Here is a 16,584-nt window from a genome sequence, read left to right on the forward strand (position 1 = left end):
GTGGGGGGGAGATTTTATTTTGCAAAACAAAAGAGGATTTTCCTTATTTCCTGGGACCTTTTCAGCTGGAATCTCTGTAAGAATACATATTTTGGTGGATTTTTGGATGCATACTTTTATAGTTTCTCAAAAGCAGAAAACAAAGGAATCAGGATGCTACTAGACATATATGACCCAAAATGCCTAGTGGAGGAGGTGAAGTGGTACCATCAGCATTTTCCCTTTTCCCCATTTTTCCTTTCCACCTTTAAAATGAAGCTCATCCCCCTAATGGACAGGGTCCAGGACACTAACCAAAGAGGTCACACAAGAAAGGAAAGGTTGGGAAAAGGGGCACTGCTCACACAAATTAGGGTTCAGAAAGGAAGCAACTAGTTCTGCTCATCCATCCAATTCTTTCACCTTTTACCCTACACACTACTGGAAGTCTGCCACCATCACTGCTAGACTGAAATAACAAATTCTTAAGCAAATAATCAGATGCTGAGAAGCAGTTTTCCATGGCACTCTGGCTTGGGTTACACTTGCAGTACTTAATATAGAGACTTTGCACTATGTCACATAAAAAAAAAACCCTCTCTAATGCATCTCTATCTTGTAACCTGAAAATCTAGCTAAAGCTCAGTTTAAAAATTTTATATCTTCCTCCTCTCTGGCCTTGATTATTTTTACAGGGGGATAGTTTGGTGGAAGAAGAAAGAAAAGGAAAATTTAATGCTATATAATATTTTTAAATAAAAAGGCTATATTATTACCTATATATGCAAATGTATACATACACACAATTTAAAGTAGGAAATTTATTTAATATTCTTTTTGTCTTAATAAGATTTTGTTCTGTGCCAATTAAATCTTTGCTTCTTGATGGAAAAAATCATTGAAATTGTGTACTGAATGGTATGATCACTTTCTCATATCTTACAATAAAAAACAGATTGAACAAGAAATCAATAGTTTTCTTAAGCTATGCAGCTAATGTAATAATACTGCCAAAAAAAGGCCTTTAACAGAGGTGAACAAAAGATACTGATTGGCCTACCTCTACTCTGTATGACAATGCAATTTTTTGGCAGCAATAACTTAATAATTAATACAAAGGTGATTTTTTCTAGTACCATAGTGGTAATAATTTTGTATGAGTTACAGTTCAAAGATATTTTATACCAGTATAAAATAATTCATTAAATAATGGTACAAAAATAATTCATTAATGACAAACTAGTATTTAAAAAATTTTAATACAGTCACCATTTATAAAACATCTATTATGTTGAAGTATAAGAATTGAGAAGCACCTTGACCTCAGGAAGTTATCCTCAACTGCCACTCAATGATTTTTATCTCCTCTTCATTTTTATGCTTTCTTTGATTTAATTTAAATAAAAGCAAAAATCAACAAATCATACAGGAGAGTCCTCCTAGAGTATTCTCTCTCTGTCTCTCTCTCTCTCTCACACACACACACACAAACACACACTTTCTCTTTCTGTTCCTGTCTCAGTCTGCGTGTGTGTCTATGCATTTATAAGCCCCCCAACCCCACCCACTCCTTTTTGCTTTCACTATAGAAACTATTGCTAGGATTATCAGGTCTAGAAGTTGAGAAGCAGTTCTCCATGGCATTGTGGCTTAGGTTACAGTTACATCTATAACTAATACCATCTAGTCAAGAAACTTGTGAGTGTAGCAGTTGCCATCAGAAGTTGCCATCAGGAAGAGGAAATGAAGACTACCTTAAATAGTCTAGTTTCAATGGGCTAGATGAAACCTGTGTTCAAGTAGACATAGCAAGTTGAGGAATCATAGCTAAAGAATATTGATCAACAGCTTGGTATCAAAATAATATTTTGTCTCATTGACTGAAATGTCTAATTAAAACTAGTAGAATGGAGATTATCTGGGGATCAATATGGTAGAAAACAGTTTCCTTGTTAGAAACGTACCATTGACTAAAATAGCAACCTTGTTCTTTCCTCTGAGAGATTTCAAACTCTCAAGTACTGTAAATCAGTCCACAAGAATTAACAACTTAGTTAATTGAGTTGATGTTAGCTTATTTGACCTCCAGCCTAGTGAATTTGCTGGTAGGCAAGACTTTGTCTGGGCTTTCCAGGAACCTGGCTGAGAAATTCACAAACAAAGCTCCACTCTTCATAGTTTGGGATAATTTTTTCTACATCTTTAACATAAAGCTTAAGATAAAGTGAATTTGTAATCAGAAGACGTGGTTTGAAAGTCCAGCCTCTTTAGACCTTGGCCAAGTCATTTAATAATTATTTCTGGCCTCAATTTTCTCCACTCTGAAAGAGGGGGTTTGGACTCAGTGATTTCTCCTGTTCTTTCTATTTCTAAATCCTATTTTCTTATAATGTCCTGTGGTTCTTTTCATTTTCTACCTGAGCTATATCATGTCCATATGTCCTGTCAAAATGAAATGAAGATTTTTTAATACAAAAATGGTTACATTGGGATTCAAATATGTATCATAAACCAAAACATTAAATATAAAACTTTGTCTTTTCAATTATTTGTGTTCTACTGCTACTGTAACCCATGATGAGCTGAAGAGCCAAATAGAGAGAGGGGATCTGGCAAGCATTTTGTGAGGAGAATGAAGAGGGCTTAGAAAATGAATGAGGTTTCTCTCTGGGAGACTGAGGAAGGTAGTGGGGTGCTTTTAATTCTCCTGGTCCCCTCCCTTTCTTCCTCTGTCTGGGACATGAGGGATTTCCTTTATAACTTCTCTGTTCTTTAAGGCTTTTCATGATTTTGATTTATGTAGTTTTACATGTTAGAATACTATAGATAAAATCTGACTTATTTTAAATGCTCTTGATTCATAGATGTCCTTAATTACAAAGAAACTGCAAGAAAGAACACCATTGGTATTGTTATACAGAATGATGCAAATAACAAACATTCATTCCAAGTTGTTGGCAATAGAAATGGGGTCCCCCCCATCCCCCATACAGCCACTGGACTCCGTTTTTGTGCTATATGATTAAGAATCTTGTGGTTTAGATTTAGTAATATTTTCTATGTGTTTGCAAATAGCAGACAAAAATTAAGTCATATGACTCGAAGCTGTTTCCCTATCCAATGCATGAGTTCCAAATGATCAAATATAGGTGGTAGAAGAACTTGTAGTGAATTAAGAGCAGGCTATATGTTCATCAGAATCAATAGCCTTGGGCAGTATTGTTTCTGCTCTCCTTTGTACTCAGTGGAGATGATGTGTCCTTGGTAAGGTACCAAGTAGCAATGACTAAAGGAAAGTCATATTCCTGGCATAAATTAAGGGAGAAGTTGGGGAAAAGTATCATTTCTCTCTCTATAGTTTTTAAACCTTTACCTTCCAACTTGGAATTAATACTGTGTATTGGTTCCAAGGCAGAAGAGTGGTAAGGGCTGGGCAATGGGGGTTAAGTGACTTGCCAGGGTCACACAGTTGGGAAGGGTCTGAGGTCATATTTGAACCCAGGACCTCCCATCTCTGGGCCTGACTCTCAATCCACTGAGCTACCCAGTTACCCCCATTTCTATATTTTGAAAGTGAAGGACATCCAAGAGGGTATAATTCTTCACTCTAAGAACTATCTCTATGTTTAGATGAAGTATAATGTATTAGATGCTTCTTACACCTCTCACTGAAAAAATCTTAAAATAATTTTCAATCCTTACTCTGAAATGCATCACTTTTTTTTCTTTCCTCCTTTCTCTCTCTCTGATATGACAGGCATCATTTACACTAGATAAGGTGTTCTTGGTGATATGTATTGTGACAGTAGTCCAACCAACTGAGGCACTTTGATACTCTGAGAAAATAATAGAGATTGTTCTGATACTCAATAAGAGCCTAGCACCAAAAATCCTCACAGAAGGGTCATGTCATCTAAAATCATCTGCAATTTAAAAATCAATACGTAACAATGATTAGCTAACTTATTTCCTTCAAATGCAAATGTTCGTGAAAACAGGGCTTTTTGAACTGAAAGGTAATTTAGAAATCATCCGGTTTAGTTTTCTCATTTTACAGATAAAATTATTGACAAATGACCTAAGAATGGGAAAAGGCAATTCTCAGATGAAGAAATTAAAACTATCATTGAGAAAAGAAATGCTCCAAATGGCAATTAATTAGAGAAATGTAAATTAAAACAACTTAGACATGCCATCTCACACCTGTCAAACTGTCTAATATGACAAAAAAAGGAAAACGATAAGTGCTGTAGGGTATGGGGGGGGGAATTATGACATTAATACACGTGGTAGAACTGTGACCTGAGAACAACCATTCTGGAGAGCAATTTAGAACCATGAATAAAGGGCCATCCAGCTGTGTATGCCCTTTAACTCAGAAACGCTACTATTATTTATATATCCCAAAGAGATCAAAGACGTAAATGCACACACACACAAATATTCATGGTAGTTTTTTCTGTGGTGGCAAAGAACTAGAAACTGAAGGGATGTCAAACAATTGGGGAAATAGTTGAGCAAGCTGCAGTATATGATTGTAATGGAATACTATTGTGCTCTAAGAAATGACAAACAATAAAGAAAACAACTCAAAAGACATGGGAAGTGATGCAAAGCGAAGTGAGCAGAACCAGAAGAATCATTGTGCACAATAATAGCAATAATGTATGATGATCAACTATGGGTGACTTAACTAGTATCAGCAACGAAAAAAATCCAAAACAACTCCAAGTGATTCATGATGAAAAACTCTATCTGCCACCACAGTACAAAGTGATGGTTTATTTCCATTATTAATATTTCTCTAGTATAAGAAATATGTATCTTCTTTCATAACACAATAAACATGGAATTATGTAGTTCATGATAGCACATGCACAACCTATATCATATTATCTGTCATCTTGGGGAGGGGAGAAGGGTAAGATGGAGGGAGAAAACACGGGAGGAAAACAATTATTACAAAGTTTGTCTACATATGATCTGGAAAAAATAAGAAAATAAAAATGACTACTTAAAATGAGTGTTTCAATTTTATGAAAACTGTAAAATCTAAACTTCAAAAAATACAGACCCTAAAATATAATTATGCCTATTTATATGTGAATTATTATAAATCAAGAACAATAACCCAAATTATATGTTTTAAGGCTTTCAAATCACTTTACATAATTATCTTATAATTGGACAAAGTAGGAAGTACTTTAGCTCCATTTAGTGATAAGAAAACTAAGGTTCAAAGACATTGAATTACTACCCATAGTCACACAACTATAAAATGTCCAAAATGGATTAGAACTCAGATCATCCTGACATCCAAGTCCAGCACACAGTTTAGAGAGCTACACTCTCTCTCACCATACTCATTTTTCTCAATCTTCCACCAAAAAAGATAGTAACTGTGTATTATTTATTTTCATAAAATAATTCCCTTCCTAAGAGGCACTGACCCAATCAACTGTTTCAACATTAGCTTGTAATCTATGTCATCAGTGTAGTTGAAGGGCAGATGAAAAACATTTTCTGAAGCAATTTTTGAACTGCATTAAGAGCAGAAAAAACATGTTTCTTCAATAACCAACATTATTTAAAGTCATTAACCTGATTAACATTTTCACCTGGTCTTCATTTCATGCACAAACAGTGGTTGACTACAATAATTATTCAACTGCAAAGTAAGTGGTCAATTAGATACACAATTACCCAATTTGCATGCACAAAAGTGAATTTTAATACATAACAAAGGTGTTCACAAACATCAAAGGTGCATTTTAGGTCAGTTTAAAATTTAGCCTAAGCAACCAAATTCTATCACCTTCATGTACCTCAGTTTTTCCCATAGGAGTCTCATTATATCCCTTGTCTAAATTGCTACCTACCCTTAGTAATGGGTCAGAGCTGCATTGATGTTTGAATGCCACTGGTGATTTTATGCATTACTATTGCATCAAACCATAATTACTGAAGTCAACTTCTTGTTTTCCAATGAAATGATGGCCAGGTGATCAAATTAATCAAGTTAATAACTCTGAAGGCATTTAATGGAGTGGAATCAAGCTCCATTTGCAAAATTGGGCTATCATATTCCTCTCTTACTTTACAGAGAGATTTAGAAGTTAAATGATTTAAATGAAATAATATATTACTTATATGGGACTATATATGGGACTGGGCTAAGTGCTATGATGTGAAAATTCAAACAACATAATCTGAAGCCTTTTTTGCCTGTGAGTGTATTGTCTCTGTGAATAATTAAATTATATTCTTGCATTGTACACAGATATGAAATTGAGTCAAGGAAGTATATAGAAGGTTGTGTGGGGAGTGTTTATTTCTCAAGAGTGTTTATAAAAGGACTCCCCAGAAAATTTAGGATACTTTTTCTCTAAAAGAAATTGCAATAATCCTGGAACCTGAGAATTAACATTTGTGGCTGACATAATTTACTGATTTCCTGAGTATATAACAGCTATATTGAGCTCTGGGCATCCTCTGATGCTTGGTGGACCATGATGAACAACCCAGGCAAGGAATTTTTGCTCAGCTGAATCAGCTTGAGGTATCCTCCATGCATATTCTTGTTTAATAGCCCCCAATTGCTATGACTAAAAACATCTCCTTTTGTCAACCTTTGAACTATCAGTATTTCTAGTAGGTCTCATTCCATTTTGACTAGCTATTCAGGTTTGGTCCAAAACAGTGTTATTCTTTTAATTTGGAGAAACAAGATAAATAGAATAAAGCTTTTTCCCCCAACACCCTTTCTTGATTTATCTATTGTGAATCATCACTTTGGGATGCACTGATACGCTTTGGTAACTCTTCTTCAGGTACTTACAATCCTTAATGGGTTTCCTAGAGCACCGAGTTATGATGGACTGAGTCCATGGTCACCCAGTTCTGATACTTTCAGAGATAGGGCTTACACTGAGGTCTTCCTGATCAATACTTATTTAAATACTTACTATGTCGAGTTACTTGTATAAACTAACATTTTCATTAATAAGGTGAAAACATTGGATATATGTACTATTCTGAATGATTTAAAAGGGTATTTAAGTAATACTGAACTCAGTCTCTATTGAAAATGAAATAGTTATTTTAGTACGTATTCTGAAACCAAAGATATGGACTTCAAAAAGCTGCCTTTCTAAGAGAACACAAAAAGAGATGAGTAAAGAGAATAGAAGGTTTTCATAATCTTCATTTTTATTTTACTGCATCAACTGATGAGAAAGATGAATGAAGCAGTATGAAGCACATAGTTAATTTGAAATAAAGTCTATATATTTCATTGGGTTTAAGAGTAATTACATCATTTTGGTTCTGTTTCAAGAAAGAGATCTAGAATATACAAATTATATTTTTAATATAATCCTCTTCCTGGTCCAAATCTCTTTTTAGCAAATATTTAAAGTTCAATTTTCTAATTTTGTATCTAAAAAGGTCATTAGGAATCATCTACTCCAGTCTTTACAGTTTTAGCTCTTTGTGGCAGTTTATTGAAGTTTCCTAGTAACCTTTTCTGTTAGATATTAATAACAAGGCAAATTTATATGTACATAAACATACACATTCATTATATATAATTTCAATATCAATATTTTGACATTTAAAGAGACCTATTTGTGGAGTAGTTTGCTGAATGATCCCAGTTATAGAATGTCCACCAATATTCCAAAGCCTGCCAAAGAAAATTTTACTATGGAATATCACATCTTTTTTCAGATATGGACTCCTCAACTTCCTACATCAGGGAAACGGAATTGGTGGCACTTTACTCAAATATCTGCCCTTTTTACACATATAAAACAGAAATGACCACAGAACGATTCCAATCAATGATCACGTCACTTGTTAACTTCACAAGTCGAAGTATATTAAAGTTGAAAAAGTACTAGACTTCAATCCAGGAAACCTAGATTCAAATCTTGAACTACTTTTAATAGATGTGTGACTATTCAAGTTCATTCATTATTCTTAACTTCTTTCTTCATCAGTAAAATAGGAATAAATAATTCCTCATAGTTGTATTAATAATATGAGCAAAAGAGATACATGAATAACCAATAAACAATTCCACATTGATTATATACTTTTGTTTCCCAAACCTTGATTGATTTGAGAAGGACCAAATCTAAAAGTCATTTTCTTTTGTGGTACCAAAAAGTTAACATAAAAAGAGAAGGAAAGTTTTCTAAGGAATAATTGTCTCTTCAATGTAATTATAGCTTCTGTCAAATTTTTCTGACTGCTTAGTGTTTCACAGATAAAGTAAACCTTCCAAATGGGTTAATTATTTGGTTCTGAAGTACCTGGATAATGTGTCTCTAAAGGTTGTTGAGATGATCACATACACACAAAAAAAAACTTTAATGATTTCTTCCTCAGAAATTTTAGAACTGGAGATTATGTGTGGCAATCAAAATTCCAAATTTTATCCATATGAGATGATTCTAGAACAAATAAAAGCTATAACAGAAACCATGTTCTCTTTAGCACTGGATATGGACTTTAGAATAGTGCATTTGAGGCTGGAATAACCTAGTATATCCAGGACAGCCTGACAAATTTGTGATAGGAACATTAACTTAACTCCTGACCTAAACAAGTTAGATTCATTTTCCTTAATGGTCATTAAGACCATCCTCAAGATTTGTTTGGCGCAGGGAATAAAGGTTCAGGCTATTGACATCAGTTCCTTCTCTCCTGAGTATAATGCAGGTATGAGGAGATCCAGGTGCTCTTTTCTGATTGGTTGCTGAAAAAATGGGCAACTTAGAAAGGGGAGCTGTTCCTGGTAAATAACTAGGAATAGGAAGAATTGGTGAGAAATAAACCTCGATTATTTGCTTTCTTTTAATTTTTTTGAAATATCAACTTCATTCTTTAATTTTTGTGCTTAATGTGGTAGAAAGTTTTGTTTTGTTTTTTGGTGGGAAAAGTATCTTAATTTATTTCCTTTAACTACCTCATATGTTCAGACTATGGGATTACCTCATGACTTAAGGGGTTGACAGTTTGCTCTAATTGCAAGTAAATCTTTTTTTTTCTTAGAGGAAGAAATTAGTTTCCTGTTTTCTGGACTTAACAAATAATTGTGGGAGGGGAGAAGATGCTGGAACTTTGGCAATAAGAAAAAAAATACGTACAATATAATGTTTGAGATGAGGTCTATGATAAACATTATTGGACACTTTTCAGCCTCTAAATGCCTCTTCCTTAAAACACAAGCTAATCCATTTCCTCTGATTATAATTCATCTTCAATATCAATTGCTCATTTCATTTTCGTACTTCCTAAACTACTTAATGGTTGCATTACTGGGTGTTATTATATAGCTTTTTATTGATCCTTAAAAGATTTTCCATTTAAATGATGAATAAAAGAAATGATCTGGTAGGTAAGAATTGGTTAGTATAGTTTCAGGATTTCAATGAAATCATCACACTGTACTGTGAAGGTTATAATTATTAGATGTGCTTATGGGATCAAGGAAAAAAGTTCTAAGTATATCTTCAACTGTCAAGCACATTTTGGGACTCAGGCACTATTTGGCTGATACTAAAACTATGAAAGCATGAAAGAATTTGAGCTTTTTATCATGGTAGTGAAATCTCACATCAATATACCCCAGAAAACAGTAATCTGAAGGTGAGATATTTTTTTTAAATCAAAAAGTAATTCCATAGTGATTTAAAATAGAAACAAATCCACTGATTTTAAGATAAAAATAACTTGTACATATCTTAGAGGGCTTCAATTCCCTACCAAAATCCTATTCTGATGTCTAATGTTTTTCTATGGACCCCAAGTTGGCGAAGGCTATGCCAGGGGAACTTAGGTACTAGCAGGTGCTCAACTGGTGACCAAATTAAATGAATAATACTAACAACCAATTATTGTCTACCCTATTCTTCAGGACATATGCAGAGATATGCACAATAACAGTCACCACCCTTTTGCAAATCTGGACTATTGTAAGAAAAAACCTTGTTCTCTCCTGGCTGGTCTCCTTTCCTCAAATTTCTGCCCAATTCAGGCTATCTTTCACTCAGCTACCAAAGTGATGTTCCTAAAGCTTATGTCACACCATGAGATCTACCCCTCACCAACTCAATAAACTCCAGTGGCTCCCTATTGTCTCCAGGTTCAAACAGAAAAGCCTATTTGATTTTAAAACTTTGTTCCTTACTATCTTGACAGTCTTTTCATACTTCGCTCTAACCTATAATCCTGTAACTGTAGACTACTTGTTCTTTAAACATTCCAATCTATTTCCCTAAACTAGGCCTTTTTGCTTGCTTTTCCCTCATTCCTTTAATGCTCTTTCACTTCACCTCCACTTTCTGGCTTCCCTGGCTCTTTCTTCAAAACTTGGCTCAAATTCTGTATTTTCTCCCCAACCCCTCACTGCTTGTCCTTTTCTTTTGAAATCTATATCCTGTATCTTTATTTTATCTCTATATACTTATATTCACAGGGCAGCTAGATTTGTGAAATTGATAAGATTCCCCACCTTGAAATCAGGACTCATTTTTGTGAATTCAAATCTGGTGTCATATCTACGTGATATGGGACAAGGCATGCATCCCTGTTTGCCCGAGTTTCCTTATTTATAAAATGAGCTGAAGGAAATAGCAAACCATTTTAGTATCTCTGCCAAGAAAACCCCAAATGGGATCATAAGAGCTGAACACAAGTAAAATAACTGCATTATAACAAAAATGATATTTATATCTATGCCAATACAAATATGCATACCTATTTATACTAATACATATATGCATGCAAATATTACCCATTTATATATCTTGCCCACAAATATTGCTGTGTCTATGTATGTTGTCTCTTCCATTTGGATATGAGCTTTTTAAAGAGAGGGACAATGATTTCACCTTTCTCTCAATCTTGGCACTTAGCACAGGCTTGGCATGCTGTAAACATTTAATAAATGTTTGTTGATTGGCTAACGTATTTAAGGGACATGGAGAAGGGTCTCCAGTGTGTTGGGATAGATCCTCTTTGAGTAATGCTCAAGAGCATATGAACAAGAATTGCACACCATGAATGGACCTGCATCACTCAATATCTAAACGTTATAGAGAATAACCAGAGGGGAAAGATTAGAATTTTCCATCATTTGAAGCAAGCAATCAATTAATCAATAAGCATCTGTGTTATATGGTGGAGATATAAATATAAAGCAAGATAATCCTTGACCTTGGGAATTTGGATGCAACATGTTGACCCAGAGATAAATGCAAGATCTGTGTGAAATAAGGATGCTGCGTCAGGGGGGTCAGGATATCATAACTCTGGTGGTCCAAATGTTTTTTTTGAAGATGACATTTGAGTCTTGAAGGGAGCTAAGGGTTCAAGAAAGGTGAAGATAAGGAAGAACATCCCACAAATGGAGGACAGCCTCTATGAAGAAGAGTGGCAAGAGATGGAATACTATATCAGGGAAACAGCAGTTGATACAGAACATAGAGTGAAAGAGAATAATGTATAATTAGCCCAGAAAGAGAAACTGAAATCTGATTGTAAAGTGCTTTATAGAACAAATTTGTGTTTGAAAGTCAGTGGGGAGCCACCAAAGCTTCTTGAGGAGGGGAATGACATGATCAGGCCTATGTTTTAAGGGATATCGACTTGGCTTCTTTGGATGGATTGGAGAAGAGAGAAAGTGGACATGAAGAAGAAAAGGAAATCTCTAAGTTTTTACAATATTCCAAGCCAAAGTTAATGAACCCTGAACTATGACAGTTGTGGTCCACTTAGGTAAAAGGGGGTTTATATATTAGAGAGATAAACTTGGAAATTGATTAGCTCTACTGTAAGTGTGAAGATACTTTTTAATTTTTATAAATTAGTTTATATAAAATTATTCTTGTATTGCATATAAGTATATCAGTGATAATGACATTAACAAAATATAATGCTATTTAAAGGATATTTTTACATTATCATTATTCTTTTTGCGTGTGTGTCTCTTGCTTTATTTAGATTTCCTCTCCCTAATTTACCATCTAGATGTATTCATGTAAGTCATCTCAATGACAATGTAATTTATTCTACTTTTACATTTTATTTCAAAATTATTTTCAGAGTTCAGAGACTCATTAAGTAATTGTTGGCCACTGGGTGATAATTTCTTTTTGTCAGAGAAATTCATGAAAGCTGTTTCTTTGGTAAAAATGTATCCACATTAAAAAAAATCAAAATTTCTTGAAGTATATAAGTTCAACTTTAAAATGAATAATTTATTCCACTGTAATATCTATACGTGTATAGCTAGGTGGTACAGAGGATTGTGTGCTAGGCCTGGAGCCAGGAAGAGTTCTCTTCCTCAGTTAAACCCAACCTCAGACACTTAATAGCTGTGTGACCTTGAAAAAATCATTTAATCTCATTTGCCTCAGTTTCTTCATCTATAAAATGAATTGGAGAAGGAAATGGCAAACATTTCATTATCTTTGCAAAGAAAATCTCAAATGGGGTCATGAAAAGTAAGACATAACTAAAATGCCTTTATAATAACAACAAATAAATTTATACTGTATTCTTCATATAAGAATCATTATCTCTTAAGGCAACCACAAGACCACAGAAACTTTGGCTTTATTTGTTTGGAGTTACTCAGTTGTCTATATTAACTGTTTAAATAGTCAAAGTGGGCTAACATTTTTTAATGAATTGACTAAACTGTCCTCTAATCCATTTTAGCTCAAATAGTCCCACCAGTAATAGGTAAAATGGAGAAATAGGAAGGGAAAATGTTAAAGAAAAATCTCTTTTTAAATAACCTTAAAAATAGGGCAGATGTATAGGTATCTGGGATAATTTAAGGGTGATATTCTTAGGAGTAGAAAGCTAGATAAAATCCTTTCTGGTATGAATCACTAATTTACTTTATGAAAATGGTTACACCACAAAGAAGTCTTCTAGGGATACAGCACTGTCTGTTTCTTGCCTAGGTATAGTGCCTTGGTAGACCTCTTTTTCTGATTATTATCCTCTCTCAGAAAAAAAAAAGTTTAAGCTGCTGTTGCAGGTAGGTAGCTGGATGTAAGAATCAGGATTTATTCTAGTATCATCAATCCTATAGTCTACTGAAGGCACTGCAGCTCTTTGACCTAATCCTCAAAAATTAATTGAGTAATTAGCAGTTCTGATTGTCACTCTGATATGACCTAGGAAAAATGAAAACTCTCAAAGAGATTATGTCCTGAAGCTTGAGCACAAATAATAATTAACTTTATCATAATGCCACTGGATACACAATATCTTTAAATAAACCTCAGTTATTACTGATCTGCAGCAAACTATCATCTCAGTAAAAGTCTATGGTATTTGAGACACATTTGGGATTCTGGGTGCAAGTCTAGCACTGTATCTTTAAAAGGAAATTTTAAAATTGGAAAGTATAGAATAGGAGCAACTCCAGATTTATAAAATATACTGCTTTGTCCAGAAAAAAGAGGATAATGATGATAGTTGGAAACATGAGTAATGCTAAGGACTTTACAATTACCTCATTTGATCCTTAAGAAAATGCTGGGAGGTAGATGCTATTATTGTCCCCATTTTATAGATGAGGAAACCTAATTAAATAAAATTTAAGTGAATTGACCAAGTCCACCCAATTATTACATGTCTGAAAATATGTTTGAATTCCAGTCTGATTTCAGGCATGTCATTCTACCCACTCTGCCATCAAGTTCCAATATGTTATATAACATTACCTATATTTAGGAATTCCCCAAAATGGAATCTGCTGTCTTTTGAGGTAAAGAGTTCCCATCCACTGTTGATATTTTAGAGGAGGTAGATTCATCACCTGTCATGAACATTTTTTGAAACTATTTTTGCATCAAGAAGGTGGTTATTCTATATAAGTGGCTAAGGTTGCTTCCAACTCTAGAGTTCTCTTACATTTGATTTGATTTGATTTTAGAGCCTTACTATTTTTCATTAATCTATTCATTCAACAAATATTTATCAATACCTACTATGTACAATGGTGATAATAACCTATTACAGGGATTATTAACTTTCACTCAATGATTATTTTTGCCTTATTGCTGAGAAATAAAGTGGTAAACTAACAATTAAATTGTAAAGCTCACAGATGAAGCAAACGAGAAAAATGCTGGGATCTGTGTTTTCTAGATTTCGGTTTTTAAAGGACCTTTATATAGTGAAGCAGATAAAGCTATGTGCAGCTGGCTTCCAAAATTAGAATCATGCTATCACCAACTAGTTAAGAGTAAATAAATCATCGCAGTTTGCTTTTTGTACAGAAGAGTCTCCTGACGTAGAAAGACTTGAGTTCAAATTTAATATTGAACACGTGCTAATTTTATGATTCAGGGAAGTCACTTCATCCCTGACTATTTCAGTAGCCTCATGTATAAAGGATAACAATAACACCTGCTTCCCAGGATAGTTGTAAGGATCAAATGAAGTAATTGTATAAAGTACTTTATAAACATTAAAACACTTTCTAATTGCTATATATTATTTGTTGTTGTTATTACTGTTAAAAATGCTTCCTTTAACTAAGGATCCCAAAGTTATTACTCATTAAACTCCACTAATATTTGTTATTCAAAGAGGTGTTTAACTTCCTGACAATAACACAGATGGATATGTGTCTTTTTACATAATTAAGTGACATTTACATTGCACTAAATTATACATTTTCAAATATTTTGTCACATTTTCGAAGAAACAAAACTGATACTAGAAAGGCACTATTTCCTTAAACGATTGACCAACTCAGTCAACTGTTTTATTGAACACCCACTGCGATTGGAGCACTGTAGCAAGTCACTCATGTCAAAACAGAAATAGACATATTTGGCCCATTTGAAAAGAAGTCGCTTTACCTTAGAAACAGAGCTCTAGACTTATAGCTCCCTCACAAGCATGTCCTAATTAAGCATGTGCTAAAGGCAAAACGTTATATTCATGGAGTCTACAATTTCACATGTATGTCTCATCATAGCTTAAATGGAACAGTTTTTCAGTTGAAGTGGACATTGGTGTGTGGTTTCATAGGGAAATTTACCTGCATAACTGTAGCTATTGCTAAGAAAAGTCTGCAAGATTTGTGGGAAGAGAGTTCCAACTCTACAGTCCTGCTGATGGGACTGGATCAATCCAAATGTCCAACTCATTCTATAAAAGATATTTAAAGAGTATGATAGCCATCACCACCACTACACTAACAGTTGGTACTTATTTTCTTCACACAAAAACCCTGGGAGGGGGGTGTGATTATTATCCTTATTTTACAGATGAAGAAGCTGAGACAGTTAAGTGATTTGCCCAGGATCATGTAGCGAATGAATATCTGAGACTAAATTTGAATTCAAGTCTTTGTGACCTTGACCCATTACTCTATCCACTGTGTATCTTGCTTTTTCATCTTTCACCCCCTAATGTTTCATTAAAATATTTACACATGCTTCATAGTCACAGAAGTTTAATTATACACTTGATCTTAGATATGGTTGTGGTCTGCTTAGAAAATTTTAAACGAAATTTGATAAAAATGTTTAGGGCTGACAACCAATTAAAAGTCTTTACCGGATGGCTTTAGTTGAAGCAAAGGTTAGTAATTAGCTCGTTTACTGTATGAAAGAAGAACATTTCATAAGCTCCAACCTGAAAGGGGTTATTAAAGCTATCATAGAGAGAACAGGAAGCAACTCATATTTTCAGATCCTTCCAAAATTTTTCTTCTTAAGACAAGTGAAGAGATAAAGGAGACAGTGAGAAGATAAGTTAGAAAATAGAGGAAAAACATTCTTTGGCTTATGGATTTTATTTCAGACAAAATAAGAAATAGAGAACAAAGTTTTGCTCCATTGAATCTATTACTAGGCAAAGGAAATGATAATATGGGCAACTAGATAGATAACTGAAAGAAACCCTGTTATTTCCAAACATACAAGTCTTTATATTTTATAATTAAGTGGAAGGGGTGATAAATGCATTGTGTTCAAGATATACTCACAGGAAAATTGTGATCATGATTTAAGTGTAAGTTTCTCCGTGATTATAAAATAATGTAAATATTCCTGTTGAAGAAATGTCAAAAACAATTGGTTCTGATTTGAACATAGATTCTTTATTTTGCTCTAAGTGATATTTCTCTATCTTTTCAGACTTATCCATGTAGCTATTAAGAATTATCAAAGCATGATTTAGATCACATAGGTTTGTTTGTTTGTTTTTTATCAGAAAACATAACTTTGATTGTCAAAGACCATCTTGGTGAAATTTGGATCACAGATATCAGCTACCATCGACAAAGGAGCACTGCATAGGACAGATGACCTCCAAATTCCATTTAAGATGAAATATGATGTCTACTTGAAACAACTCCTATATAATGACATCATGAATTCAACACATGAAATAATCCTCCACTTTTGTCCCACCATTACTGACCCTCATCTCTTTCAACTTTTATATTCATTGTTATTCTCAACTCCTTTTTATTCCCCTCTCACAGTGCCTCTTGAATCTATGATCTCCCCTCTATTCTTACTTTACTGGCATAATATAAACTCTTACTACAACCAACCTTAA

The 16,584-nt window shown here is 34.0% G+C and overlaps 1 protein-coding gene across 4 annotated transcripts in view; it reads right to left on the reverse strand.

Moving 5' to 3' along the window:
- CADM2 (cell adhesion molecule 2) overlaps positions 1 to 16,584 on the reverse strand; it is a 1,288,026-nt gene that overhangs the window by 848,843 nt on the left and 422,599 nt on the right. The gene's annotated exons all lie outside the window — the stretch shown is intronic.

This window comes from Monodelphis domestica, chromosome 8 (assembly GCF_027887165.1).
Source record: "Monodelphis domestica isolate mMonDom1 chromosome 8, mMonDom1.pri, whole genome shotgun sequence".
Taxonomy (NCBI): Eukaryota; Metazoa; Chordata; class Mammalia; order Didelphimorphia; family Didelphidae; genus Monodelphis; species Monodelphis domestica.